Source organism: Coenobita brevimanus, chromosome 110, assembly GCF_032717465.1.
Source record: "Coenobita brevimanus isolate Jiangsu-jjx chromosome 110, ASM3271746v2, whole genome shotgun sequence".
NCBI lineage: Eukaryota > Metazoa > Arthropoda > Malacostraca > Decapoda > Coenobitidae > Coenobita > Coenobita brevimanus.
Genome location: NC_137063.1, coordinates 43,439,424 through 43,453,128, shown reverse-complemented (window position 1 = coordinate 43,453,128; position 13,705 = coordinate 43,439,424).

Here is a 13,705-nt window from a genome sequence, read left to right as displayed (position 1 = left end):
AAGTGTGTGGTAATCATAGGGGCATTTGTCTTCTTAGTGTAAGAGGAAAAGTGTATGGTAGGATACTTATTGACAGAGTTAGGGAAACAACAGAGGAATTAGTTGGAGAAGAACAGGGAGGCTTTAGGAAGGGGAGAGGTTGTGTAGATCAGAAATTCAATCTTAGGTCTTTAGTGGAAAAGTTTCTAGAGAAGGGAAAGAAGTTGTATGTGGCTCTCATGGATTTGGAGAAAGCATATGACAGGGTGGATAGACAAGGATTGTGGAAAGTATTAAGAATATATGGAGTAGATGAGAGGTTGTTGGATGCTGTGAAGAGTATGTATGATGGTGTTAAGGCTGCAGTGTGTGTGGATGGTGAGCTGAGTGAATTTTTCTCTTTGAAGGTTGGGTTGAAACAGAGATGTGTCATGTCTCCATGGTTGTACAATCTGTACATGGATGGGGTAATAAAAGACGTACAAGGTAGGGCAGTGGATATTGGAGTGGCCCTGGTGAGAGTGGGTAGTGTTTGGAAACTCCCTGTACTGTTGTTTGCAGATGATACTGTGTTGTTGAGTGAAGACGAAGGGGAGCTGCAAGGCTTGGTAGATGAGTTTGGGAGAGTGTGTAAGAAACGGAATCTAAAGGTGAATGTAGGGAAGAGTAAAGTGATGGTCTTTGAGAGAGGTGAAGTCAGTGAATGGACAGTGAGGTTGGATGGTGTGGAAGCGGAAAATGTAAATACAGTATGTTTAAGTACTTGGGTAGTGTGATGAGTAAGGATGAAAGTTTGGAGGGTGAAGTGCTTGAAGGGGTACAACAAGGAAGAAAGGTTGTTGGTTCCTTGAAGCAGTGATAAGAAACAGGGAAGTGAGCATGGAAGTGAAAAAGTTACTACATGACAGTATTGTGATACCAACTCTAACGTATAGAAGTGAAGCTTGGACATTGTTGGAGGCACACAAGTCAGGAGTGAGAGCAGTGGAAATGAGTTATTTAAGAGGAGCCTGTGGAGTCACATGGAGAGACAGGCTGACATGTGAGGATATAAAGGAGCTTTGTGGTGTGGATGTGGATGTGATAGGAAGCATTAGGAGGAACACACTGAGGTGGTTTGGCCATGTGGAGAGGATGGAGGGTGAAAGACTGATGAAGAGAGTGTATGTGAGTGAGGTGGAGGGGGGGAGAGGAAGGGGGAGGCCGAGGATGAGATGGAGGGATGGGGTTGAGAGGTATATGAGAGGAGGGTGTGAGTTGGGAGCAGGGTAGTGAAATTGCGGGGGACAGGGCGACGTGGAGGCGATTTGTTCGTGGCCACCCTGTACAGGATTGAGGCGTCTGACAAGAGATAGATATAATAGAAAATGAAAATAAATTGAAATAATACGTGATTGAATTGACTTTATTTGTGTAGGAAATAATATGATCTGAGTGATGAAAATTGGGGATGGGAAGAGAGAAAGAAGATACTGTATATGATGATGATGATGATGATGAATGATGGCAATGATGATGATGAGGAATGATGGCGATGATGAGGAATGATGGCGATGATGAGGATGTGGATGACGACGAGGACAATGATGATGATGGTGATGATGATGATGATGATGATAATGGTGATGATGATGATGATGATAATGGTGATGATAATGGTAATGATGGCGATGATGAGGATGTGAATGAGGATGATGACAGCGATGATGATGATGATGAATGATGGCAGTGGTGATGATGAATGATGATGAGGATGTGGATGACGATGATGAGGATAAGGATGATGATAGGAAATTTAAGGCAAGGGTAGATGAATCTTGAAGGAAATGAAATAATAAAAAATAATAATGAGGGAATGAGATGGAAAAAATTGATTTTGGTTAGAGTAATGAGCTTGAGGGTGAGTAAGGGGAGGATTTGAGGGAGTGATGATGATGATGATGATGATGATGATGATGATGAGAACTGAGAAGGCAGTGAGAGAGTACTGGAGTGTGAGTTATAGGAGATTGAAGATGACAGAAGAAAAAGGAAATGTCAGATGCATCATGAAGCTATCTATTCTATCTATATACCTAGGCTGCTTCCCCCAAGGAAAGGGAGGTAGCCGAGACAGGACGACACACTCCCCATTTACTCATCCATTCAAACACATTCATTCGCATCTTAGCCCCAAAGGGGAGAACGGACAGATCCTCACCGCACCACACTGCACAAGGGTCAACTGCGCAATGCAATCAGTGACATCCGCAGCAGGGCCCAACAGCAGAGCTGGTATACCCCTGCCACATCATAACAGACTCATCCCCTTACCCGCACCTGACCTGAAATAGCTGATCAGACCAAATGCGGGAGAATATCCCCTCAGGGCTGCGTCATCACTTATTCATTCACAATTTCTCTCCACCCATTTCTGTCACGCACAGCCACTCTTCCTTGCTCAACAGACATCCCTCTCGCATCCAGTGCTCTCTTCACACTGTCCATCCATCCTATTCGTGGTCTTCCTCTCAGCCTTACACCTCTCACATCAGATCTAGTTATCTTTTTCACCAATCGCTCATTATCCATTCTTTCCATATGCCCAAACCATCGCAACACCCTCTGCTCAACTCTACCAGCCATCTCCCGAACAACTCCAGTTCTCCTTCGCACTTCATCATTCCACACTCGATCCATATGCGTCACTCCACACATACTCCTCAGACACCTCATCTCCATTACATTCAAACTTTTCCTCTCTGCCACACCCATATTCCATGTTTCAGCCCCATACAATGCAGTTGGTACCACAACACCCTCATACAGCCTTCTCTTTACATCCATTCTAAGCAAACGACATCTAAACACTTTTTTCATTCCTCCCAGCACCTTTCCAACTTCATTTATTCTAAACTTTACTTCTGCATCTACAGTATTCTTCCATCCACAGCAACATGTGACCCTAGATATTTAAAACACTCTACCTCCTCAAGCAACTCACCATTCAAAACTGTATTCATCCCCCTACCATCTACCAACCTCGTACACTTCATCACTTTACTCTTATTCTCATTTACTTTCAATTTCCTCCTTTCACACACCCTTCCAAACTCCTCTACCAACTGTCTCAATCTCTCCTCTGAATCAGCGACCAGTGCAGTATCATCTGCAAACAGCAGCTGCTTCAGATTCCACTCTCCACCATCAACATTCACCAGACTCGGACCTCCACCTAAAACTCTTGCATTCACCTCCCTTACAACACCATCCATATAAATATTAAACAACCAAGGCGACATCACACATCCCTGTCGCAGCCCCACTCTCACAAGAAACCAATCACTCACAGCATTTCCCACTCTTACACACGCTCTACTATTTACATAAAAACTTTTCACCCCTTTTAATAACCTACCATCAAGTCCATACAATCTTAAAACAGTCCACAAAGCCTCCCTATCAATTCTATCATACGCTTTCTCTAAATCCATAAATGCCCAAAACACATCCTTGCCTTTCGCTAAATACTTTTCACACACTTGTCTCACCGCAAACACCTGATCCACGCATCCCCTCCCTCTCCTAAAGCCACACTGCTCATCACCAATCACTCACTCTGTCTCCTCTCTAACTCTCATAATTAACACTCTACCATACACCTTACCTACAACACTCAGCAGACTTATACCTCTAAAGCTAGTACATTCATACTTATCACCCTTGCCTTTATACAACGGGACCACACAAGCACTTGCCCAGTCAACTGGCATCATACCTTTCACAAAGCACACATTCAACAATCTTACTAACCAGTGAACAATAGTCACTCCACCTCCCTTCAGGCATTCCACAGCACACCTATCCATACCTGCATCATGAAGCAATGAAAAAAAAAAAGAAATGAGAAAATGAAATGGAAGTTGAGGTGATATAGTTTTGGTTTGAGAGATGAGCTGAATGAGTTGATAAAAGAAATGTGTTAAGAAAGCAAATGGAAATGGAGACAGTACTTGAGTTTAAGGTGATGGAAATGAAGAAAATGATGCAGAGGAGGAGAAAATGGTAGTGAGAAAGAAGTGAAATAGCCATAAAGCGCAGCGAATGGGTTATGTTAGATTAGTGTAGGTTCAGTTATGTTAGATTAGTGTAGGTTGTTATGATATAGCTTAACGTATCCTGAGAATTACGTTAGATTAATTTGCTTGACAAGCCTCGTACTCAACTGTTTATCTGTAGTTAACTCTGCATCAAATATGTCAGTTTTAGGTCAAGATAGAATAAAAATACTAAAACCTTAAGATATAGGGAGATGTGGATTTTTTTTTTTTTTTTTTATACTTATTAGCCATGGTGTAGCCATGGTTTCGTCTTTTCATCAGTCAGTTAAATTATCATGCGGTGTCTTAGAATTCATGCAAATAGTTTATTTAGCACAAAATCTTTTACACTGCTGTTGATCATAATGCAACGCTACAAGCTCCTTGGCTCAAATTTTTGTTGCTCGTCCCGTAGCCAAATGGCAGAGAATAGTGCAGCCTTACATTATTTCTACACCACTTCATGAGCAGCTTGATATTCTGTTATTAATTTATTGCTGTAACTCATCGGTCAAAATATACAAATGGCAGTTTTTGGTCTGTTTAAAATGAACTGAGTGAAGCAAATTTTGAACTTTTGAAATCGGCGGGTAGGTTCCAAAATTATAAACGTTTTTCAGCAGGTGTGCGTGGATAAGAATGTTTTATTTTTTATATTTTTTCTCACTGCAACCAAGGTAGGGAAATATTAAACTGAAAAAAACTTGACCAAACAACTCTTTTTCGGTATAGTAAGTTGCTAATGGACGCCAGAAAATCCCAGAAATTGTTGATGTTTTATGAAGGCCAAGCAGATCGGACAGGAAGTTGTATCCCGACGCCATTTTGAAGAGAGGACAGCATGGTAAGCATCCGACTTTAATTCATCTTTTTTTTATTAATCACAGGTAAATTGCAAACATGACTATATTTACCGATTTTCGATAGGCTAATGGTGATCGCTTGGAGGTGGGTATGGTAGGGAAATGGTTCAATGGTGATGGTTTTAGATGACTGATGAGATTGGGGCAGGCGACGGCGAAAATTTGGCTTCGTAAGTATCCGACCTAATTCAAATTTTTGACTACTTACACATATTTTGCCCACTTTATTGTAGTTACTAGGTTTAGTAAAGGTAACAGAGATAACTTTGAATTAGGGATCATAAGGGTTACTGGTGTTCTGAGATGGTAAATGGTGATGGAGTGCACAGACGACCAAGAGGCTGGCGTCCCATGTACTTGGCTTTGATTCCAAGCTTATAACCGTTTTCAACCAAGTTAGCTACATTATTGCACTTGCTAAATTGAGGCAAGTTAATAGAGATTGTTTAGAGGTTAGAATGGTCAGGAATTTTTATTGTTTTATGGTGTAAAATTGTTGACTGCTTTTCAGGTTGTCACCATATTTCGTCCCGATAAGGATGCTGCACCAGTTCCCTTCCTTCCCATATACAGGATACAGGTAATTTACTTACTTTTATCTACTTAGTATAATTAGGTAAGTTAATGTAAATATCTTAGATCACTAGTTCCCAAAGGGTTACGTGATTCCGTGGTAGGCTACCAAAGTTTCCGTGTGTCAAGGCACGCATCCAATACATGTGTGACTTAAATATCTGATTAGACAGCTACATTGTAATGGGTAGAAACTGTAGAATATTTGAATTTTAAATTCGAAGTCATTGGTGTACTGTAACTTTACAACATACCTAAGGGAACTTCATTCGCTAAAATTAGTACTGTATTCGCACTGCCGTTTGCAATGATGATGCAAAAGCAATGACAGGCCCAGTAAAAGGTGTTTTGGCTCTCGTGTGGTCAGTCTGTTCAGACGTGCTAGAGACCTGTGGTAGTGTTGTGCTTGTGTGTTTTAGAGATCTGTGTTAGTGTGTTGTAGTGATCAGCGATAGTGCTGTGCTAGTAATCCGTGAAAGTGTTGTGCTAGTGTGTTGTGGTGACCCGTAGTACTTGTGTGAACTAGTGCGTAATGGCTTCCTCGGCAGAGAGCTGTGTCCCCACTACCGGTATTGAAAAGGACTACCTTGAATTAAAGGAGGAACTTCTCGAACTGAAGTGGGAGGTACAAATTCTCAGGCAGGAGAAGGCACAAATGAGGGAATTGTTGGAGATGTTGGCGGAGAAAGAGAAAAAGGCTGAAGGTTGGACACTAGTTAACAAGGGTGCAACGAAGTTCACTCTTAAGAAGCAAACGGAAGTTAAGACCACTAATGCCTTCGACGCACTACGGGACGAATGTGAAGGGAAGGCAGAGAGGGAAGTAGAGGAGAAGGAAGGTGAGAGAACTTCCAGTACAGGTAAGTATAATCAGAACAAGAAAGGTAAGAAAAATGTTGTTGTCAGAGACTCCCAGGTGAGATATCTGAACAGGGCCATGTATACTCCACTCGCTAAACATGTGAGTCTTCCAGGGGCCAGGGTGGCTAATGTGGAAGAAAAAATTTCAAATATCGTAAAGGAAAGTGGTGACAAACCCACTGTGTGCCTCAGTGTAGGAGGCAATGATAGTAGCCGTAAGAGTGAGGTACTGTGGGAAAGGTACAAGTTGATGTTAGAAAAGGTTAGGGAGAGGGGAGGAACCCCTGTAGTGCTTGGTGTTTTACCCAGGTGGCGGGTTGGAAGGGAATGGTTGAGCAGGGCAATAGGATTTAATTGCCGCCTTGAAAGGTATTGCAAAGATAATGCAATACCTTTCATAGACAGCTGGGACCGGTTTTATGGACGGAGTGCCTTGTATAGTTGGGATGGGACTCAGCAGGCAGGGAGTTACTGTTTTAGCTGGAATGATAGGGAGTTGGAGGGATTTTTTTCGAGATTGAGATGTAGGTGTACAGGAAGATGCAGCAACTACACTCAGAAATCATTACCACCATGTTTGGATAGATGCATCGATACTTGCAAAATTAAGAACAAAAGTTCAACCATTAGTGTAGATACATCCACTCAGGCACCTCAAATTGAGCAGGCGATGATAGATGATAGAACAAGCGATGATAGAAGGGCGATAAGCGATAGTACAAAAAATTGTTATATTAGTAAAGTAAAGAGTTTCCCAGTTAGTAATAAAATAATTAACAGCAAATGCCAAGGTAGAGGCATAACTACTCGTAATAATCTGAAAGTGTACTACACAAACAGCCGGAGTTTACGTAATAAAATGGATGAACTGAGGGCTTTAATTTGTACAGAGAAAATAGACATTGCCGTTATTAGTGAAACTTGGATGAATACAGACACTCGAGAATTTTTAGCAGAACATCAGATAAAAGGCTATAATATTTTTGTGTCAAACCGTCAGGGAAGAAAGGGGGGAGGGGTAGCTATTTATGTAAAGGATTCATTAATCTGTTATAATAAAGAAGACATTAAAGTAAATATGGACACAGAAAGTGTCTGGGTTGAAATTAGTAACAATAGGGAGAAATTAGTCTTAGGAGCAATTTACAGATCTCCAAAATTAAGTAGAGCTGATAGTAAATACCTTTGGGAGGAAATGAGGAAAGCATCACAGTCCAGCTTAGTAATAATTGTAGGGGACCTTAATCTGCCAAGGATAGATTGGAGAAATCAGACAGGAGATGCAGAGTCAGAGGAATTTCTAGAGGTAGTACAGGATAATTTCCTTTATCAGTATATAAGGGAGCCCACCAGAGGTAATAATATACTAGATTTGGTTTTAGCTAATAAAGAAAATATCATTAACGATATAGAGGTTGGTGGACGGCTTGGTAATAGCGATCATGAAGAAATTAAGTTCAAATTTATTTGGGATGTCTGTTCCACTGAAAATACCTCCACCGTTCCTAATTTTCGTCTAGGAGATTTCGATGGCTTAAGAGCTTATTTTCGAACGGTATTACACAGGGAGATTAGCTATTGGAGGGAATGCCAGGTCAGTGTGGAACCCCAGGTCATAGGTCAGGCGCAGGAAACACCTGGGGATGTCCGTCAGGTGTTTGTGAGGGAGGAGGTGGTAGATAGGAATGTAGTCCAGGTGACTGAAATTAACTCAGCTACAGTACCAAGCAGACGTTCAACCAGTGAGAAGTATAACGAGTTAATAAATATAATACACGGAGGCCAAGATAGATATATTCCTTCAAAACCGTTTAGAACTAATAATTCGGAACCTAGATGGTTAAACAACAGATTAAAATCTCTCATAGGCCAAAGGAAAGGAATATATAGAAAAATAAAATGTTGAGAGGAACACTTACGTAACCGGTACACAATTTTAAATAGAGAAGTAAAGAGGGAGATAAGAAAAGCAAAGAGAAGTTATGAAATTAAGGTTGCCAGTGAATCAAAAGAAAACCCCAAGGGTTTTTATCAAATGTACCAAACGAAAAATAAAGATAGGATAGGACCACTCAGAACAGAATCAGGTGACATTACCAGTGAAGATAAAGAAATGTGCTCCATCCTAAATAATTATTTCATATCAGTATTCACCAAGGAAAATCTAAGCCTGGGCCCTCAAGCAGCAAATATTTACCATGAGAATACGGAAAATATTCTTAGTAAAATAACCATTAGTAAGGAGGACGTATTGAAAGAAATTAATAAGTTAAAACCTCAAAAATCGCCAGGTCCGGACGATATGTATGCAAAAATTATAAAAGAAACCAAAGAAGATTTATGTCAGCCACTTTTAACGTTATTTAATGACTCTAAGTTCAGGAGAAGTTCCAGAGGCGTGGAAAACCGCAAACGTAGTGCCCATCTTTAAAAAGGGTGATAAATCAGCTGCGTCGAATTATCGTCCGATAAGTCTAACGTCAATAGTAGGAAAAATGTTAGAGTCAATTTTGGCAAATAAGATTAGAGAACACTTGGAAAGATTTAATCTTATAAACGAAAGTCAGCACGGATTCAGGCAAGGACGATCTTGCCTCACAAATTTGTTGTCATTCTACTCGGAGGTCTATGAGGCAGTAGATAGTGATAAAGCTTACGATGTTATTTATCTGGACTTTAGTAAAGCTTTTGATAGGGTCCCACACGAAAGGTTAGTTAGAAAGGTTCGAGCACACGGTATAGACGGCGATATCTTAAAATGGATAGAATCCTGGTTGAAAGGACGAAAGCAGAGAGTATTAATAAATGGAACTAAGTCGGACTGGGGATTAGTAACTAGCGGTGTACCACAGGGTTCAGTACTCGGTCCCTTATTATTTATCATATATATACAGTAAATGATCTAGACTTGGGAGTCAATAGCAGCATCAGCAAATTTGCCGACGATACAAAAATAGGGCGTATCATTAACTCGACTGACGATTGCCATAACTTACAGAAAGACCTCGATACATTGTCCAAATGGTCTAAAACTTGGCAAATGGAATTTAACGTTGAAAAATGTAAAGTACTTAACGTAGGCAAGACCATTGGAGATACTAAATACAGCTTAGATAACAAAGAAATTAGCAAATCGGAATGCGAGATAGATCTAGGAGTTATGATTAGTAACGACCTTAAACCAAGGCAACAGTGCATTAATGCGAGAAATAAAGCAAATAGGGTCCTAGGATTTATTTCGAGAAGCGTGAGCAATAGATCATCTAAAGTAATACTAAAACTTTATCTAGCATTAGTAAGGCCACATTTAGACTACGCAGTACAATTCTGGTGTCCTTACTATAGAATGGATATTAATTCGTTAGAAAATGTACAGAGAAGAATGACTAAAATGATACATGACGTCCGGAACCTGTCATATGAAGACAGACTGAAAAGACTAAGACTGCATTCGCTAGAGAGGCGTAGAGTAAGGGGAGACTTAATTGAGGTTTTTAAGTGGATGAATGGTATAAATAAGGGAGATATTAGCAAGGTACTTAAAGTGAGCATACAGGATAGAACTAGAAATAATGGTTTCAAACTAGAAAAATTCCGTTTCAGTAAGGAAATCGGTAGAAATTGGTTTGGTAATAAGAGTAGTAGACGAATGGAATAAGCTACCTAGTAAAGTAGTTGCTGCCTCTTCCATTGAGAGTTTCAAGCATAGGCTAGATAAGCATATGACAAATAAGGGGTGGATATAGAAGAAAGAAAATCTTATAACCAATACTAATTCAAAAATTTTTTCTTTTCAGGTTACACTGTGATAGTCTCTTTCTCCTTTCACACTTTCCTGTAAAATGTCCACGCCAGTTTTTCTATACGGCGAGGTGTTCTTTCTGACTTTTTCCTGCCGGCTTCAGCTGGAGGGTTTGGAGGGCGGGGGAGAGCCGCCTTCTTTGCTATCCTTATCTCATTCTAGTAGTTCAGTTACTCTTCTAGGAGCTGCCTAACATGGGCCAACCTGCCTACTGCAGTTATCCTCTCCTTATGTTCTTACTAGAAACGTTGCTCCATCAGGCAGACACTGTTGCCTTCATAGACGTGCACTTGCAGTAAAGAAGATGCCATGCGAACTAAAGTTATGCTCGATGAGGTATTCAAGGTCGTAAATTTCATCAAAGCTAGACCACGAAATTCGCTGTTGCGTACGGCTTTGCTAGGAGATGGGGCCCAGTCATACTTCTCAGTCACAGCACACGGGGGTGCGCTGGTTATCCCGCGGCAAAATTCTTTCACGTGTCTGTGATACGAAAGATGAGATTAGAATCTTTCTTACAGGAAACAGCTTTTCTCTGTCAAATAGGTTTAGTGACGAAGTCTACTCAATGAAACGGCTATCTTACAGATGTTTTTAAAAAACTATACGAACTGAACTTGTCATTGCAAGGCTCAGATGTGACATACTGAAGGTTCAGGACAAAATTGAATCTTCTCAAAGTAAACTTTTAGGTTGATTGTGCAAAGGCAAAACAAAGTGAATGTTTTCCAACTTCATCTGTTCCTGACTAAAAATTCCTTGTAGTTGGATGGAAGTTCAGGAGAATGCATTGTTCACCATTTAAAACAAGTAATACTTTGAGGGAATAATTTCACAGGCAAGCAGACCCTCTGTCCATTTATGGATTCTGGTTCTGTAATAGGACAAACCCTGCCTATGAACGAGAATTAGCAACTGATTGAAATTTCAACAACAAACGCCCAGAACAACATTTGATAAAGACTCGCTGCTTACCTCTTAGGCAAAGCTCTTGCACGAGTATCCTAATATTACAAAACGAGCTAGGAAACATCTGATGCCATTTCCAACACCGTATAGGCGTGAAGCTGGTTTCTCACGCTATATTGCCACTAAAAACAAATACAGACACAAATTGGATGCAGAACTTGATAAGTGCCTGCAACTAACAAGCATCCTTTCAGATATGGATAGTCTTTGTGACCAAAAGCAAGCCCATGCATCACGCTGAAAACTGTAAGAATGGCGAAGCTCTGCAGTGATTTTCAATTGATTCACATCATTAAGTGTGTGTGTGCCGAGAAGCAACAGTGATTGAGAAAGCGTTCAGGCAGATGTTAAAGTTTGGGAACCACTCTTAGATTTCAGTTAAGAAAATCTTAGTGTTTTTGTGAGAACAAATGCAAGAAAATTTAGATAATTATCCATCTATAATTCTATATATACTGACTTCTTGCGGGTAATTTATGGACAATAATATGCCTGCTAGTGTTAGATAAGCAAATGGAGATAACTAGGATATAAATGTTAAGGGAATTTTTATGTTTTAAGATGAAATTGTGTTACTGTGAGGTGATGAAAGTTGTTTTGATATCCTGATCTAACTCCATTTTTCTACCTTGTTACAGCCTCTTTATTCACCTTTTTCTGTTATTCATGTTAACTAAGTTATATAATAGGGATAAGGAGGAGGAGAGTATGGTAATGAAATTGATGTTTTGTGATAAATTATTGACAGCAATAGATAGATAGATTTAAGTTTTTTTAAAGTTCGTCTTGAGAAGTATCCATATTAAATTTTTTTCTAGTTGCAGCTATTTTATGAACACGTTTCTGTTTACTGGTAATTATAAGTAAGTGGAGATTAGGATTGTTTGAGGATATGATTGGTGCTATTGTGAGATGAAGTCTAAGAAAGTTAAGTCTCTGTCTCTAATTCCACCTTATACCTACTTACTGGTACAGCTTGTTTATCCATTTATTAATGTTAAATCAGTTAATAGAGGTAAGAAAGAGGTGAATATGGTTAGGGTATTTAGCTGAATATACCCTTTTTACCCTAACTTGTCCTAAAATTGTCCGATCTCAGCCTTGAATACTGGGTTTTAACGAAAGATTAACCCAAGAATACGGGGCCAGTCACGAAGAAGTGCTATGGAATGGATGTAGAGCTGTAGAATTGTCTTTTGCTATCAATAAGCTGTGTGAAATATGCTGCAAAGGACAAATATCTGGGCCAAGTTAGTGTAAAAACAGTATAGTTATTTCTTGATTGTTTTAAAGTCATTTCAAATTCGTCCTGTTAGTTACTCTTTATCCCGTTCTCTTTTACTACTTATAGGTATTTTGCGCACATTATTATTATGACTAATGTTAGAGAAGTGAATGGAGATTAGTAGGATATATGTGAAGAAAATCTTGGTGTATTATGTGATGATTTATTGTGAGAGGTACACAGAAGATGGTTGCCTTGGTAATGTTTGTATTCTGATCATTTTTGACCACATGTGAATAATTTACTTATATTAATTATACTTATTAATGTTAGAAAAGTTAATGGAGAGAACTGGGATATAAGTATACTAAGGCATTTTTGGAAATTAGGTTGATAAGTGGTTATATTGTGAGACCAGATACCAAAGAACGTTGCCATAGCAAGTACTCTTGAGATAACTCAATTTTTTTTTTCCTCATCACAGGCTATTTACACAATTTATTCTACTTATTAATATTAGATAAGTTGGTGGAGGTAACTAAAATAAAAGTATGGTAAATGAATTTGCCGATTTACATGATTAATGGCTGTTGGTTTTTGAGGGTTTATACCAAAATTTTTAGACAAGATTCCTGCTCTGATTTTGCTTTTTTTGTCACTTTAATTTCCTTCCATTATTCTACTTACTAATCTATAAGTTAATGATATAACTAGGATTTGTTTTTTTTTGGGGGGGGAAATTCTGTTGTTTTTGGATAGTTAATAGTTCTCGGCTGTTGATAGAAATTTTTGTAAAGTTATCCTTTTCCAATTACATGTTTTGTCTACTTGCAGCTGATTTTCTTACATTATCTTATTTATTGCCAGGCACCATAATTCCGTAGGTGTAGACTGGGGCGCACCCAGGAATTTTCTAAGGGGGGGGGGTGCCGTAGTAAGGTGAGGTCAGGTAATCCGATAATAACTGGGAGGTCATATGCAGGTTTAGAGTCAGAGCTGCTGGCTCGTGTGTTACTCTTTGTTTGTACAGTAAAACCTCTACAATTCGGCATCCCTCAAGTCGGAAACTTTACAACTCGGGAAGGCTCCAAAATATTTATTTAAAAAAATCAAATTCAAAAATTCCCCAAAATGCACGCATGAGAGGAAGAGAGTCGGCAAAAATCCCCCTAACTCGGTAAGATGCCGAGTTGTACCAACATTCAGCAAGAGTAACCCGGCATCACGTGTGGATGGGGATGTAAACAAAGCCTGTTGCACGCCACATGTGGGCCAGTTTGCCTTCGTCCACCGCCCGTGTTGCATTCTCTCCTCACTCGCTCTGCTTGTGACTAAGTGTTATGCACTCTTAAGT